This window comes from Eucalyptus grandis, chromosome 7 (assembly GCF_016545825.1).
Source record: "Eucalyptus grandis isolate ANBG69807.140 chromosome 7, ASM1654582v1, whole genome shotgun sequence".
Lineage (NCBI taxonomy): Eukaryota > Viridiplantae > Streptophyta > Magnoliopsida > Myrtales > Myrtaceae > Eucalyptus > Eucalyptus grandis.
Genome location: NC_052618.1, coordinates 7936612 through 7954920, shown reverse-complemented (window position 1 = coordinate 7954920; position 18309 = coordinate 7936612).

Sequence of the window (18309 nt, the reverse complement as noted above, 5' to 3'; positions counted from 1 at the left end):
GCTCACAACAATATTGAGCATCAATGCTAATCACAACACATCCTCCACAATGCGTTTCCCAAACTATTTCAAACTCCATTTCGTAAACCAGAATACATTTCACAACCCATTTCACAAACCAAGTTCACTGCAATACCTTTCCTAAAACATTTCTCAAACCATTTTCAAATACCAAAAGGTACCAAATTACATGATCCGGATTTTTATGTAATAAACATGTTCCTTTATAACTCATAATATATTGAATATGTATTGCTTTTAAGATCTTATTTAGAAATTCATAGAAGAGATACCTGAGAATGCCCAAACCAAATAGCGTATAACTAAACGAGCCAACGATCTCGTAATTCTATCAATTGAACGAGCATTGATGTTATAATCAAGGAAAACACTACCTCTACTATGAAAAGGCTTAATCACACCTAAACACTAATAAAGCGACTTCTATGTGCTAACAAATTACTCTGAAGCGATTACTCAAACCTAAATGCAATCGGGAACTCAAACATAAAACCCTAAAATTTCGCTTCGATATAACCGTTGCTTCAAAACAACTCTCAACAAACCCTACAACTCCATAACACCATAATCCACCATTTCCATGAAATCTTAAAGTTTTACAACTTAAAAATCTCACTTTGTAGCTCAACTAAACTTCGAATTTGAGTCCTAACCCCAAAAACTAATCCGATTGGAAGAACAAGGGGCAAAAAGCACTTATTGGACATTGCAAATCGAAGTAATTCATGGCTTAACAAGGCTTCCGTGATGTGTATGCACAAAACCCCTCTTCTTGTTCCTACTCTCTTCTTTCTTCTTCTTCTTCTTCTTTTTTCCCATTTTCTTGTCTCTCCATGAATGCTGCTCTCAGCTATAAAAAAAAAAAAAAGCAAAGTCCACTATTCCCTCTTGTTGACTTTTCAACTCTTTCCTTGTTTTCTTTTCTGCCTTTGACTTTTTAAAACTCATGTATTACATGTTCAATTCAACTTTTCACCGTTTTGTTCCGGCGTATATGGCCATACTTGATCCAGCCTCTATCATTTCTTGATTTGGCTTTGCTGGTTCATCTTCACTACTTTTCGCTTTACTTTGATCCAGCCTCATTGGTTCATCTTCGCCTTCTTTCCGATTATCGCCAGCATGTTCAGCCATATTTATTCAATTTCTAATTTTATAGTGTCGTGATACAGCCTTGCAGATTCAGCCATACTTGATTCCACCTTCACCTCTGCTAAGTTATGTATCGAGTTTGGACCCATATACGGATTTGTTTTTCCGGTGAGAATAATATCCAAGTCCAAGTTTGATCAAGATAAAGAAGAATTGGACTTCAATTTTGCAGACTGGCCAAATAAAAGGATGGGGCACACATATTTTCTAATTAAAATATTCGGTAGCACTCAACCATCTTTATTTTTTTCCGAAGGACCCAACCTTCTTTAAGTAGGACAAATTTTGGTGGATTATAAAAGAAGGAGGCCTATTTGCTAACTGGTCTATTTCTTTTGTTCTTCGAAATAAAATAAAAAAAGAATAGAAATTGATTTGAGTACGTTAGTTAATTTTTCTGTTTCCCGAAATAAATCGGTGGCTAGGAAATAGATTTGAAACAGAAATAAGAAAAAAAAAAACCACTTTTTTATTCTTAAGAACAAAAAGAAAAATAATGTCATTTTAGACAAATAAGCTCAAATACATATGCCATAATCGATGAGGCTCTTGAAGCCAAAGGCGATCCAGACTTGGTCAATCTTCAAAAATCAGAGAAGCAGAAACCAATAAATCAAGTTGAGAAAAGCGTAACGTGATGCTCGTCCTTACACAATCGACACAAAGTTTGGATGAGACCCACATTGATCTGATCTCTTGAGCCAATCCAAATCCAATTTTTAGAAAAAAAAATTCTTGAAAAAATTTAGAAATTAGAATTTCAGTAGTTTTACTATATTTTAGTGTTGCATCTAGTTTATAATTAACTTAGCATAAAAAATGTGAATTTTTTTTTTATTATGAAAATTGGATTCAAAACTGAATAAGCTAAAGACAATACTTGGTCTTGACAACTTGGCAACTTTGTTGAGAGTAGAAGATGTTCACAAGCAAAGTGTGGGCGTGACTGAGATCGACACTCCTCTTCACTACCATCATCTCCAATTCTGATTTAATAAAAAATTAGATGGTTATGAACAAGTCTTTTGCATAACCATTTGTCTTGTATTCCTAGTAGTCGAATAAGCCAGTGCTCCATGGATTTCTGATGTTATTTGCTTGAAGTTTTGATTAGTTTGTGCAAATAAGCGCACCAACTTTAAGATCACTTCCATCCTCCATTGTTTCATCCGTGCCCATTCCACCAAGCAACATTTGCTCTTCTTCTTGACTCTAAAAAAGCTCAACGGGTATACACAATTGTTTATAGTAATACTCGAAGATTTACTATCAACTTTCTCATATTATGAGTTATAAACCAGTGGAATTCTCTACTGTCATTTCTAGTCATTTATCTTTGACTAACTATTACGTTGAATTTGATGAGGCCATCTTAGAATATCTTCATCAGTTAAGTCCTTAAAAAATCGAGTTTTATTCAAACATGAATTGTTAAGTCTCTACTGATATTTTTATAATTAAATAAGAAATAGAAATATAGGATCGTAGGAACGCATTTTTATTCTTTTTCTATTCCGAAAATAGAAATTTTATATAGTTATCAAACATGTTTTTCTACTCAGAAACTCGTCTAGGGAATATGTTACCAAATGTACCCTTAGCCACTAGTGGGTTTTTGTGGAGTAGAAAAAGGTTGTCACACAATGAAGAAGCTGCAGCCACTCGAAGGGAAAGAAAAAGAATTCCAAGATGTTCTTGTCTTCGGCCATACACGAGAATTTTGCTTGAACACGTGGTGATTTTGAACTATGAATTTACATCCAATTGAGTTTTTTTTATTTATTTATAAACTTTGGGTTTGAACTTAAATCTAAGCATGGGAAACACTTGAATGTTGAGTGATTGTAACTTTGATTCTTCCACTGGCTCTCCTTGTGCATGTAAGTATTGACACTTGAACCGAACCTCATAAATCCTTGGTGTCCTTTATTATTCATTGTTTATTTCTCTAGTGATTTTGCATTAAATTAAATTGCAATATTTGGGTTAGTTTCAACATTAATTTTACAACAATTGGCATCAAAGTCACGGCCAGAGTTTCTAGGGTTGATTTGAGGCTTTTGGTTTTTTTGTCATTGCTTGGAAATTCTGTTGTTACAATAATGTCTAGAGAAAAATTTGAGATTGAGAAGTTTAATGGAAGGAACAACTTTGGGTTGTGGAGCACTATGATGTATGCCCTATTAACAAGTCAATGTTTGGCGAAAGTGTTGGACGACAAGAATAAATTGTCAAAAACAATGAAAGAGGCCGATTAGGTAGAGTAAATGGAGAAGGAAAAAACAATAATCCTACTGAATCTATGAGAAGAGGTATTGATTGACATGGCAGAAAAAAAAAAAAGGATCCCACAATTTTGTGGATAAAACTTAAGTCACTTTATCTGATGAAGGATTTGAACAATCACTTGTATATGCTAAAAATGATATTTCAGTTGCAGATGACAACCATCAAGGGTGACTTAAATGAGTTCAATAAACTCATGATGGACTTAAAAAAATGTCAATGAGGTTTTGCCTGATGAAAAACAAGGTATGATATTGTTGGCATCTTTACCAAATTCTTTTGAGCACTTTACCGATTTGCTCCAATAGGGGCACACTACAGTTACCTTGGAATAGGCAACTCTACCTTATTTTCAAAGGAGTGGTAAAAGAAATTACAAGAAGATAACTTAGCACAAAATAGAGCTCAAAGTTTGGTTACTCAAGGTTGAGACGAACGTAGAGATTCTAGAGGGAGCAATTGAGGTCCAACTTTTGGAACCGACAATGTTATCACTATAATAAGGCAAGCCACTACAAGATGGATCATCCGAAGTACATGTGTAAAGGAGTCAAGGTGGAGTCTGGGGGCGATGGTAATATTGTTACCACGATAAATAATAGTTCTAGTGATGGTGATGATATGTTAACAATAATCATGAGTTCATTAGGTGATGATTGGGTGCTTGACTCTAGATGTTCTTATCATGTGACTTCTCATAGACACTAATTTACTACCTATCAGTGCACAGAGGGAGGTAAGATGCTTATGGGAAACAGTGCTGCTTGTGAAGTGAGAGGGATTGAAATAGTTTAGATTAAGATGCACAATGGAGCAGTGAGAACGTTGATTGAGTTAAAGCATGTACCGAAGCTAAAAGTAACCTTATCTCATTAAGTGCTCTTGATAGGTTCGGATACTAGACTTTCGCTGAAGGTTGAGTTTTGAAGGTCTACCGAGGTGTGCTTACCATGATGCGAGGGAAGATAGATTGCACGTTTTATCTCCTCAAACGAAAGATAGTGGTTGGCTTGTCTGCCTTATTCTTTAAGGCTTCATATCAGGGCATGACACAGTTGTGGCACATGAGACTTGGGCATGAGTTAAAGGGATCATTGTGCCTAAGAACTAAAAAGGGGTTAGAATTATGTTCTAAAGAGTTTAGTCGGTTTTGCGTAAAGGAAGGCATAATGAAACACCGCAATTTTGCCAATTCAACACAATTGAATAAAGTTGCAAAAATGATGAACACAGATATATATATATATTTATATTTGAGAGAGCTCACTTTTTACTCATCAATGCTAGATTCGATGAAGATTTCTAGGTCGACGCAATAAATACCACTTGTCGGCTAGTGAATAGATCGCCATCATCAAAAATTGATTGGAGAACTCCCGAGAAAACGTGATTGAGTAAGTTTGCTAATTATATTGAACCGAGAGTGTTCGGTTGCCCTATTTATGCTCGTGAGTAATGGCACATTGGAGCCAAGAGTAAGGAAGTGCATATTCCTAGGTTATGCACATAGAGTGAAGGGATACATGCTATGGTGCACTAAGAAAGATTCACCGATTTTATGTTCGCCAAATACCTTTGACGAATCTGCTATGTTTTAGAAGAGGAGTGAGAGATCAATTGGGGAGAAAGATCTGGACGGTATTCAGAAGCATAAGGAGCTTCAAGTAGAGCCTAAAGATATTCAGAGTATAGAATATGTAATAGCATCTGCAAAGTCGCTGTATTTCATAGTAACTGATAGTTGTAATGAGGTCGAAGTTGATGAAACTTCAAGGTGGTTAACAGAGGTGTATGAGATAGAGTGACAGTAGTATGCAGATATTGAAGTGGATAATTTGGGTGTAATAGAGACAACTTCGAGCATGGAGATGCAAAGAAATACCGTTGGAATGTTGCACGTGAATTGGAGGAGTTATGTCGGGAAAGCGTCAAGGCCCTTTAGCATGCAGTTGAGAAATTCTGCAAGTTCCCTACTTGTTGCATATCATAAATTGTCTATTTGTCATAGTGTACTTGGATGGAGGTGAAGCATTTGTCCCATGCTTCATATGTTAGTACCGTTGGTTATCTGAGTTATGTTATGGATAGTTCTTGTGACCTGTCATCGTGGTGCACCGCTTAGGATTCAGCTAATAGATTATTAAGCCTAAACTTAACTCGAATTCTCCCAAGCCCATATAAATTCACAACATATTAAGTTTTAACATGCAAATGATTTTCAATAAGGAGTCGCCATTCATCTGTTTACAATCGAGTTGATTAGAAACCTAAAAAAAAAATAATAGGAGATTTACTTTACTCCATGAACTAGAGATTTTGGATCCGGGGACTTAGTTACACTAGGTTTCACCAATGTCCTTTTAGTACATTTTTTAATAAAAAAATATATTTAGTAGATAGCTTAGATTCATTATATTACTTCCTAACATATGATGTAATCATGTGAGTGCGCAAACCAATGAAGTAACACCCAATAAAGCAATAAATTAAATTGTAGGACTTACTTAGAGCAAATAAAACATCCAGAATGTTAGCTTAAAAATCACATCAAAAACCTAGATATGATTTCTAATTAAAATACAATCACTTAATTTTGGGGTTTTCACTCATTTAAATGAAATTTAGTGTACATGCAATGCAATGCAATGACATACAAAAATATTTCTTTACTAAAATGACATGTGACATACAATTAAATACTTAAAATGCAAACTATATTAATGTTATTTTAATTAAATGACCTAATCTAATGACAAGAAATAATCAACATTAACTATACTAACATGTCACACATTTCAATTCAATGACCCTAGATATGCAATTACTAAATGACATGCAATAAATGAACTAATTCTACATGACATGTGCATGATTTTTTTGTATTTTATTTTTAATTAAAATTCGTAATTAAAAATACCCAATATTTAAACATGGAACTAAAATTAATAAAAAGAAACCTAATTTATTCTAAACCAATTTTTTTTTTGTATTTTTTACTTCAAAATTTCGAAAAAAAGAAATTACATAATTTAAACATGCAATCTAATTTAAAACAGGCAATGTTATTTACAAAAATCAAATCAAATTCTACATTAGAAACAATCAAGCAACGGATAATAATTCAATCAAATAATGCAATCCACAGCAATCATAACTGGTAAATCAACAATTGAGTTATGGATAGTATAGAATATTTTCCATGCAGAGGGTATCACATCTCGTAGTTAGAGATTAGATAGGTTCAAGCACGTTGTTAAATTTGAAAAGTTTCCTAATTTAAGGTTTTTTTTTTGTGGATATAAATATTTAATTGAATATTCTACGAAAGATAGCAATAATTTAAAATGGGCAATCAAATATTTTAAATCAATTAAGGATAAGATAATTACCTAATTTGAATATTAAATTTCCAAATTCAAACTTGGCGTAATCGGACCGGAATCGCAACCACGGGGCTTGATGGACAAGGAAGGGTGGCTCGACCAGGGGGTGTCACGGTGGTGCTCGGCCTCGGTTGATGGCACGGCGAGGATGGGTGTTCACAATAGTGCTCGAGGACGACTTGCGGTGATGGGAGAGAGATCACCAGCGGATCCTTGCTTCGGTGGTCAACGAGCGCGCTTGGAAAACCTGCAAAATTAAACTCATCTTTGGCCGTGAGTATGGGTAAGCTGCCATGAACTTGTCCTCCTTGGTATTGGTGGACTGAAGATGTGTCAATGCTGCCCGATGTATGTCTCGGCTAAGCTGCCTTATGGTCTTTGGTGGGATTCTTGGAGTAATTAGGCCGTCAGAATTCGGCTCGATGGCTTCCACGATGATGCCCGCGGACCAAACTACAGAGACGGAGGACGGAGTAGTGGAGGGACCGTCGGCCTGGTGGACTCGCGGGGACTCACTGCTATATCGACGGTTACGGCCAAAGGGTCGATGGTGAGGGTGGTGCTCGGCTTCTGATCTCGAGGCAAGGCAGCGACAGTGGGAGCCTCGGGGAGTCGCAGCCCGCACGAGGAATTTGTGAAATCAAACCTGCAAAACAGAGAAACCGACCCCTCGGCTCGACACCGGATCCACAGGGACAGCGATAGCAACTCGATTCGTCGGTGGAAGGAGCAGCGAGCACGCTGAGACGTCTGTCTTGATGCAGAACAGATCAGTACAAAGCAGCAGAGTCGCTAGCGTCGCGACAGGGACCTTGAGCAGGAACAGTGGTCTCCATGGTCACGGCTCGGCTGAAGTTTCAAGCGTGACAGGCAGTGTTTGTCGTATCGTTGGAGACACAAGAAATCACGGGAAACCCACAAGAAAGTCTGTTCTCAAGGAAAAGCGGCAGGGTGGTGAAAAACTTGCTGAGGACGTTGCCGGTTGTCTCGTGCTCGCTGGATTCGGATGAAATTCACTGGGAAATCTGGGTCTCGCTGAGCAGTGCTTGGACTTTGCTGGAAGTTGCTTGCCGACCTGGAATTGCTGGAGATCCTCATTTCGCTGCAAGGACTGACAAACCAAGCCAAAAATCACCGCTTCGCTTCGTCTCTCGGGGTATTGAGTTCCATTGTATTGATCTTTCGTTGACCTAAGTAAGAAACATTTTCTTTTTTACGCTCCTCCTAGTTGAGGCGTGTAAATCCCAGAGAAAATTTTCTCTCTCTTTTTTTTTTTTTTCTTTTAATAGATCCCCCGATGTGGCCGCCTCTCCGTGCTCTCTCTGACTTTACATACGTCGTGTTCTGGGAAGCTTTTTCTCTCAATGTGGTCGCTTCCCTTGGTAGAGAAAAATTCCCTATTAATTTTGGTGATTAACAAAACTTTATTTAATCGTTTCTTTGATTTTGATTATAAGATTTTCCAGATGAAAATTCTGCTGAGCACTATCAAACGTTATTCATCAGATTTAGAGAATCAGACTCTAAGTCATGAAGAAATCCATATCCTCTAGGATATTGATTGAGAAGATAATCTTCATGGCTAGAAATTTGGTAGATTTCTCACTATAATTAAAAAATCTATCCAAGAAGGAAATATATCAAATCCAATCTCTCAAGATGGAATTTAGCAAGACTTGGATAAATCAATCTACAAGAGACAATGTTCTTTCCAAAGTGAGACACTCTTCTTATGGAAACTCTATATGTTGTATGGATAGCAGAATCAACGAGAGACTTCAATCTTGACGAGTAGATTAGATGAGCAATAGGATATTTTCAACCGACAGCTTGGATAATGAGTATTATAAAAGAAGGTCGAGTTGCTCAAAGGGAATAAGAAGCTGAAATTCTGAAATTTATAATTCCTACGTCTTGAGTAATCTTCAATCATACACATTCGTTTGTGCGAGCTATACTATGTAATCTCTTAGAGATTGAGAGTGTGTGAGGAGTTGTTCACATGAGCTTGAGTAATCATTACTCAGATAATCTCTTATTGGTTCATATAGTAGAATCCAGCCAATAGGTTGTTAGTGTGGAAGAGTGGACGTAGACTTGTCAAAGTTGAACCACTATAATCATTTGTGTGCAATTTTCTATACGTTTATTACTTAGATCTTATAATCCCTTTATTTTATCTATAATAAGGGTGATTTGCACATCGGTAAGATTTGACAATTATTCAGGTTGTGGTCAAACGTTGTTTTGTTGCAATATCATTTTAAATTTATTTTATTCCGCACTATCACCTATTCACCCCCTCTAGGTGATCCATCTAGCCTTAACACCTTGATAGCCCCAGAGGATCGCAATATCAAGGCGACAGCTCGTGTAGGGCTTCATAGCTTCGCTGTCAATGAGGAATAAAGCTGAAAAGAGTTTAGGGAAGAGAAAATTGCGTACGAGATATATAGTGGTTCGGCTAAGATTAAGCCTACCTTCACTCTCCCACCCTAGCAGCCTTCTAGCTAAAATTCACTAAAGTATCAACAAAGAAGTATAGTATTTCGAGTACAAACACTCAGTGGAAGATTTTTTTCCCACACTAAGTCATTTCTTCTTCTGATTTTCTTTCTTGAATACAATTTTTAAGAGCTATAGTTGAAGAACAAGTGATTGGAAAGGCTTCAGACTTTGGAATTTCAATTTTCATGCACTAACTTCAAATGGATTGAATGACCTCCTTAACTACCCCTTCATGTCTTACTAGCCGTTAGTATTCTCTAAAGGAATTTATTCCAATCAATCCGTTAGACAAAATTGATTAAGAAAATCTTGTAGCCATTTGAAGATTGAGATGAAAATCTGTTGATTCCGGTCATCCATACAATCGGAATCTAGGTTTCCATAAGTAGTTGCTTTCCCAAAAAAAAAAAAAAAAACTTATCTTCAAAATTGATTTCATCAATTCGTGATTGATTCCATCAATATATTTATAAAAGATAAGTGAGATTTTTCGCCAGAAAGCCAGATATTAAAGGATAAATCTCGATTATGTTTATATTGAATACTTGTCGTAAGATCAATAAGTCTGACTCTGATTATATTTCTGTTCTGGACCTAGTTTTGGTCTAAATTGCGTCAGAGTGGGAAAGATTCTACCATATGACTTTAGAAGTCTAATATTCTTCAGAATAAAAACAAGAAGGTTTTGTCAACTTTAAAACTTAGAAGGAGTTTTCTCAACATCTACCATGTGCTCTAAGAATTTGACAATCCTCACAGTGGAGGCCATGAGTTACCTCTTTTTGTGGCTGTGTATCTTAATTGGGTGGCCCCCCTTGTCCCTTGTCCTCTCGTGCTTTTATAGGGTCCCTCTTGTCCCATAAAACTAGTTAGAAAAGATCGTCCCTTCTTTATTTCTTGTTTAGTTTCTAAACGTAGTAAAAGTGAGCACCCAAATTGTGATAGGCCAAGCAGCGGTGCGTGGGAGGAGAGATGCTAGTGCGTCCGCACCTCAATCCCTGGATATGCGTAGGGAGGGGGTATGTCTCTTGTCCCACATCACCTAGGGAGGAAGTTCTATGCTACCTTATAAGGCAATGAGACCTCTAATTGTACACACACATTTTCTTGGGGTAGTATAGGCTATCCTGAGAAGAACAAAATCGTGAGGACTTAGTGTCCAAAGCGAACAATATGTGTACAATGAAGACCCAGAGCGTTACAAGTGGTATCAAAATCGACTCCCGACCGTGTGTGGGCCCACAACGAGGACGTTGTGCTCCTAAGGGGGTGGAGAGTGTGACAGCCCAAACGACAGTGCTTGGGGTGGGGCCACAGGGGGTGGAGAGTGTGACAGCCCAAGCGATGGTGCGTGGGGAGGAGGGATGGCGGTGCGTCCGTGCCTCAGTCCCCGGACGTGCACAAGGAGGGGACATGTCTCTTGTCACACATCGCCTAGGGAGCTCCTAAGGGGTGGAGAGTGTGATAGCCCAAGCGGTGGTGTGTGGGGAGAAGGGATGGCGGTGCATCCGTGCCTCGGTCTCCGAACGTGCGTAGGGAGGGGACATGTCTCTTGTCACACATCACCTAGGGAGGGAGTTCTAGGCTACCTTATAAGGCAATGAGACCTCTAATGATATACACGTGTTTTCTTGGGATAGTATGGGTTGTCATGAGAAGAACAAAATCGTGAGGACTTAGTGTTCAAAGCGACTAATATATGTACAATGAAAACCCAAGATGTTACACAAATATCATGAAATAATCTTGACCTCGTATTTTGTTCATGGTCACCGACAATCATGTGCACAAGCCTCGATTCTTTTTCATGAATTGGTTAAAGAATAGTCGATTTCTTGCCCTCATGCTGACCAAAATATTGGTAAAGATATTCATTCTTTTTGCCTCATTTCTTGTTTCAAAACAAAGATATATCTCTAAAAGAATCAAATATCCCCGTGTATGATACTTCTTTCTCAAGCATATGCTTCCATCTAAAATCCTATTGTAATAATAGCCGATTTTCCTATCAAATGGATTTTCCAAAATTTGCACCACTCCTACCAATCTTTGGCCACTTAGGCTGTGTTTGGTCGTACGAATTTCTGAGTATGATAGAACTAGATATGATAAGATATGAAATCCATGGATTTTATTATATTTTATCTACTTTTTGATGATTGCAGTAATAGAGTCGGATAAATTCATATCATATCATTTACATTGTTTGGTATAAACGGTATATTAGTATAAATGAACTGTAAAATTAATAAATAGATATGGTAAAAATCTCTTGCAACACTCCTTTATTTTTATTTATTTTTATTTTTTCCTCTTTTTTAATTAATTTCTTTTTTATTTCTTTGTTCCCCTTCCATCATTCCTAATAAAATTTTATTAAATAGTAAACATTTCTAATATAGCTAAAATATTAAAATACCTAAAATATGTAATAAATATAAATATATAATTATATTTAAATTCGAATATATAGATAAAAATAAGATTATATTAAAATAACTATATTTTTATTTTTTGTTATTTTGAATTTCTTATATGAAAATTCAAATATTATCTATATTGAAATATAATTTTAATTTTGTTAATTTAAGAAGTTTGTTTTTTCAAAAACAATAACTTTTCTAATATGGATGTTAAAAATCATATCCACATTTTTCCTACGACATCCGTTAAAAAATTTAATCTAGTCTATATACATCTTATATCCGACTTTATCCTATCTTAAGCAGACATGAAACGCAAGATATGATAAATATTATTCTATCATGAATTTTATCCCGAGTGTTAAACACAACCTTTAAAAGATAATGGGTTGAACTTGATTTTTCATTTTTTAAGTTTAGCCCAATTAAATTAATTAAGCTTAGAACCATTCACTCGAGTCCTGTACCGTCAGTCTGATAAATATGCATTTAAATGAAATATGCTCCTAATGACCATATACAATTTAATAAGAACTATTTTTGTTCTTAATTATTCATCCTTCATATATTTTACGTATATTTTAAAATCATGAAAACTTATGATTTCATTTATGTTATAATATCTCATGCATAACACATGGGTTTTAGTTTTAGTTACAAAAAAAAAAAAAAAAAAAAATTATCTATAGCATTTATTTAAAGGACGGGGAAACACACTGCCTTCCTCCTACCAAACACCAAACAAGGAATCTATGCCAGAGGCATCTCCGACTACACCTGCGCTGGGTTTTGTTTGATTTTCATTGCGCTTTGCTGGTGACTTTTTCTTTTTTGTCTTTTTAAGTGCACTTAAAGATTTTTTATTTTTTTAATATACATCTGTGTTAGAAGGAAAAAGAAAAATAAAAATGAATCAGCAAAGATAGCACGCTCCCACTAAATCAGCTTGCAAAAGTAGGCAGAGACCCGTCCGAGGAACTTACCAAACAACAAGGCCATATGTCCTAGCTTTGGCCATAAAAGCTCGCAAAAAATTGCTTTCGCATAAAGCATGCTCATAAATGATGAAACTACTTTGCAAAGGATGCAGAATCTGATCAGGAATTGGCTAGAATCTTGTTTTCTAGCACTTTTTGAGATGATCTTTTTGGATGTATCGCACAAACCGATTGGTCCGTATTGGCCTAGGGAATTTTCATAATTGAACTTTACGACGAAAGAGAAAAAAAGAGCCACGTCCATTTGTGCCAAATTTGAAGGAATTTGTCAGGTTTGAAAAGCCACACGTACCGTGTTGACCACGTAATCTTCCACGTAATCTTCAACCCCATCCCCATGTGTCAGAGAAAAAAAAAAAACGTGTGGGAGGCACGGAAGACCCTGACATTGGCACGCGCCTGAACAGAAGGAAGTAGACGAAAAGAGAGCCGCTACCTTTCCTTCCCAACTTCCCTCTTTCCCAAAGATGCCCTTTGTCCCCCACCTCCTTATAGGTTCTCGCCAATCTTGGGAAAAACATGAATATAATTTTATGAGGCTCGCAACACGAGAATTTCTAAAAATAATAATTCACCATTACCCAGTAAAATATTTAAAGTGACCAAAAGAAATCTTTTGTAGATTGAATGGATTGTTTTATAAATTGATAAAATATTGATCATTAAAAAACAAAAAAAAAATTCAAAAGTTACATAAAAATTCAAAAGTTACATTACCAAAGAAAAATGTTTTTAAATGACATAACGCACCATGAGAGATTGGGTAAACTATATATATTTTGTTTTTAAATTCTTGCGCTTTTAAAAACCTCTGCTCTTGCAGCATCATCATATGCAAAGCATGTTATAGGATTGTCTAAGTACTAAGAGACAGAGCAAGCCAAGAGCACGTGGTCCAATGGTATCCCCACGGTTCAAGTCTTCTCGGAGGTTTTGAATTGTGATATATAGTTTGGATTGGATTGGATTATGCTAAGCTAGGTGAGGGACTCATCTAAGTTAGAAATCCGAAAACTTATAACAACTATTTGTATGCTTGCGCACTGCACTTTGGCCCTTAAGTAGATTACATTGCCAAGCGATATGTTTTAGCTATATTATGCAAAATTCTTCTCATTAGAATTCAATTTATTTAAGGTTACATATTGTGCTTAAAGGACAATTCGATGTGCAAATATATTTGGCTTACTAAATTTTCGAAAAACATAGTGCTGTGTGGACATGGAGATCTTAATTCTAAGTCCATTATAATGGGAGTTTGTGTTACTAGAAGGTGATTGAGAAAATTGGTTAATGAGCATGAATTTGGCAATGAATCCATATAGTTAATTTTGTCTATGAAATGCTTACTATAGATAATAGTATGCCCTTGTATTGTTTTTCAACTTATAGTTTGTGGAGAGTGTCATATCCCTAGCTTTCATTTTATTCAGAACCTAGAAGGCTGTATCTAGATCCAAAGTTTAGAACCTCTGTCAAACAGTTCTTTTTCGAAATGATAGCACCATTCATAAACCTGGATGGATACGATGTCCAAGTTACGATGTCCAAGTTGAACCAGTTCCATGGATGCATAATAGCAAGGCCAAGCCAACAGGCTTTGACCAGCATCATTTACTCACCCACTCCACCCTGTTTGAAAGTGGCACGCACATGCACATAAGGAAAAAGATGAAGTGAAAACCACGAGCTCTCCTCGCCCCCACCTTCCCTCTTTCCCAAAGATGCTCTCTTGTCCCAATGTTTTTTCATTGGTTCTAGCGCATTTTGTAGAAAGGATAAAGATATTTTTATGAGGCGTGCGGCACGCGAATTAATAAAAATTTCACCATTACCGATGATAAATGATTTAAAATGACCAGAAGAAGTCAATATCAAATAAAGGGTAAATTGTTTTGTAAATTGATTACAAAAATGACCCCTACCAGAGAAATATTGTTTTAAAATGACTAAATGAAGTCGGCTTCAGATTGGATAGATTATTATCTTCATTATTGCGCGTTTGAAAGCCATTATTTTGTGGCATTATCTTAGGCAAGACACCTTACAAGATTGCCTTACACTTCTTGGAAAGAACATGTTAATCTAGTGGTATCTTCTCGGTTCAAGTCCTCTTAGGAGGTTTTAAATCATTTTACTTGGGCTGGGGTGGTATGGGGTGGGCTAGGCAAGGGACTCATCTCATCTAACGAATTGAAACGATAATTTAAGCAAGAAGCCCAAATGCCGTGCACTCCACATGGGGCTCTCAAGTAGATTATATTTTAAAGTGAAGTTTTTTAACTAAACTACGCGTAATTCTTCTAATTAGAAGTAGATTTATATTATTTCATATGTTTTGCTCAAAAGACAATCCAATTTTTTTTTTTTTAAAAGTGCATTGCATGGACATGGAGATCTTGATTAAAAGTCCATTATAATGCGTCTTTTCCTTATATTACAAGAAGAATAAGAAAAATAGTTAATTAGCATAAATTTGGCCATAATTTTGTCTATGAAAATGCTTCCTATTAATTTGGAAACAAAGCGCATTGTATGTCCTTGTGTTGTTTTTCAACTTGTAGTTCTTGAACGGAAAACCCGATGTGGACATCAATTATCTTGCGTGGCTTCGGCGATGCTGACGTGACCAATTTTTTAGCATTTTTTAAAATATTATTTTTTGAATTTTGTACTGTTATTTTTTATTTTCCTCTTTTTTTTCTCCTTTTCTTTTAGGGTAGGCAACCATCACGGGCCATGATACCCTCGCCCAATCTAGGCGAGGCCAATGAGAGCTACCTCGCCTAGATCTGGTTGCGAAGGCCAAGGGCGAGGGTTGCCTCGCCCAAATCTAGCCGCAAAGGCCCTGGGTGAAGTCATTGCAAACTCGCTGACTACGGGCAAGGCTACAAAGGCCCTTGCCAGCTCTAGGCGGCATCACTCAATTTGGAAAAGGGTTTCACGGCTAATGAGGGTCGTCGGTGATCCTCGCCGGCCCCTAAAAAGAAAAGTGGAAAAAGCAAAAGAAAAATAAAAACTTCAAAAAAAATTAATAAATCCACATAGGATGATTTGTTAGTATTAACAATCAAATTATCAATTTAACTTCAATGTGACACTTAAGTGAACAAAAAAAAAGTTATAATACTCAAATAAGTATTAACGAAAATTATGGCACTCCTACTATTGTTATCCCAAGATAGGAGCAAAGAAACATACCAAGGCCCTTTGAAACACATAATTGGGCTCTATCATCAGCTTAAACAAAAATATTGGCAACGGTAGATGTGATAAGTGCCCCTTCACTGCCGAGGCAGCCGAAGTCTCAGTTCCGAACCATTAGCAGATGCCGTACACGGACCTACCACCCAACGCACTACACGACAATTTTGATGTGCTAAAAGATCACTGATCGTTAATTACAGAACATGATTTACCTGATGCATAGGATGACGTGACCATGTGGATGAATAGTATGTAAATTTTATAAAGAGTTCCCTGAGCCAAACTGAAAAATGTTGTGTAAATGAGGTCAGTTAAGAGTACAGCAGCGTCGGCCAATATTTTCATTTTCAGCTCGAAGAAGGTTTGTTAGATGGTTAAAGTACATCATAAGTACCAAAACTTGACACAAATAGACACTTAAGTGCCAAAAATTACGAAAAGTATTTAAGTGTCACTTTTAAAAAAAATTGGGATACTTTAGTGACAACTCCGGCAAGCTTGCTGGAAATTCGACGTGATATCATTTTAATGATAAAATTGATCTATGTAACTCGCCAATCCTTATATAAAATGACATCATCTTCCATATTCACTTAAGTGCTACTCGTCCTTAAAAGAGGATTACTTAAGTGTCAAGTTATGATACAAGTAATCACTTAAGTGCCACTCATGGCTAAAAGTAAATACTTAAATGCCAAGTTTCGTAGAAAATGAATACTTATGTGCCAAAAATGATATCATTTAGCGTACTTTGTGTCTATATGAATGATTTTTTTTTTTAATAATTGCCACGTCAATAAAAAAAAAACTCACCGAAAAAAGCCACGTCAACAGTTTGATTGGAATTTCATGTCATTGACACTTAGGTGTCCATTTATCTTCCAATTTTGGCACTTAAGAGTATTTTTTGGAAATTTTGGCACTAAAGTGTGCCCCTGTGTCAAGTTTTGGCATTCTTGGTGTCTGCATCCCTTTCGTTGGCATTCTCGACAATACGTTGGTTGATCGATCAAACAAAGCAGAAGAAACCTACGAGAGAAGAAGAAGACGGATGTAAAGTACCTTTCATGTGAGCTTAGTTTCCATCTCTTGACTTTAACAGCCTCCACAAGAGCCTTCTTCCGCTGCTCCACTTTCTCAGCGCCCTAAAGCCTCCTCTGTGCATCCAGGGCGTCTCTGTAAACTGATGTTGTTTCCAGCTTTAGAAAACGGGCATGATCTCTTTCTTCCCACCTGATCTAGAAGTGTGTCCTACCGTGAGCACGAGCGTGTCAAGGCACTGATTTCTACGAGCATAGTACATGGAATAGATAGGTATATAGATCTTGGAGCCGTAGACCGATAGCGGAAGCTCTTTGGGAGTAGCTAGGATTCCATCATATTTCCAAATGTGAACTCCGTCAGCTTCCAAGCGGCGATAGAGGTTATTGGCGAATCCAATACTGTCAAAACCTGAACTCAGGAACACATCATACGTTGATCCAGCCTTTGATTTTACCATATCTCGATTCCACCTCGCTTGTTCAACTTCAAATCTTCTCCGTTTTGTGCCAGCGTATTCAGCCATACTTGATTCAGCCAATAGCTTAATATATTTATTTGGTGTTACTTGTTCAACTTCGCCACTTTCCCCTTTACTTTGATACAGCCTGTCATGCCCCGAACCCCGAGACACGTGAACAACCCGCCATAGTCATGTATATGCGACATTCTCAGGTAGTGTCGCCGACCCCATTCATTTTATTATGCGCATGTGGAACGTGCTAAGAAACCCCTGACAAAACATACGGGATAGGACATCAGGAAAATCAATTCAAAATCAAACAAACATACTTTCATACATCATCATTCCAGGGTTTACATACACCAACAGGATCTAGAGACTATGCACAAAAAATGGGTCAGAGTTTATGTGCATCAAAAAGGGGTCAACTTACACAAACATGGATCGGTCCGCCAAAAAGAGGAACAGTCCTATGACTACTAGTTAGCCTCGTTCGTCGATCCCACATCTTCCACATCTGACTGCACTGGGTTCGGAGACGATGGGTTGTCCACCTTACCATCAGGAAGGTTAGCTACACCCTCACCCAGAATAGCATCCATCACGGCCAGTGGAATATCAAAACTATCGAGTGGACCAATCCTAAAGCCATTGGCCCCAAAACGGAACCAAGCCCTAAACCTATGTGGTACCCTAACATCCTCGGTCTCCTGAATCCATACGGTGGTCCTGATCAGCTCATAGACCTAATGGCTCTAAGGATCAGGGAAGTTGTGCACCTGCTCGATGATTTGCACTGGGATGCCATTCTTCTCCGGAGGTCCTGC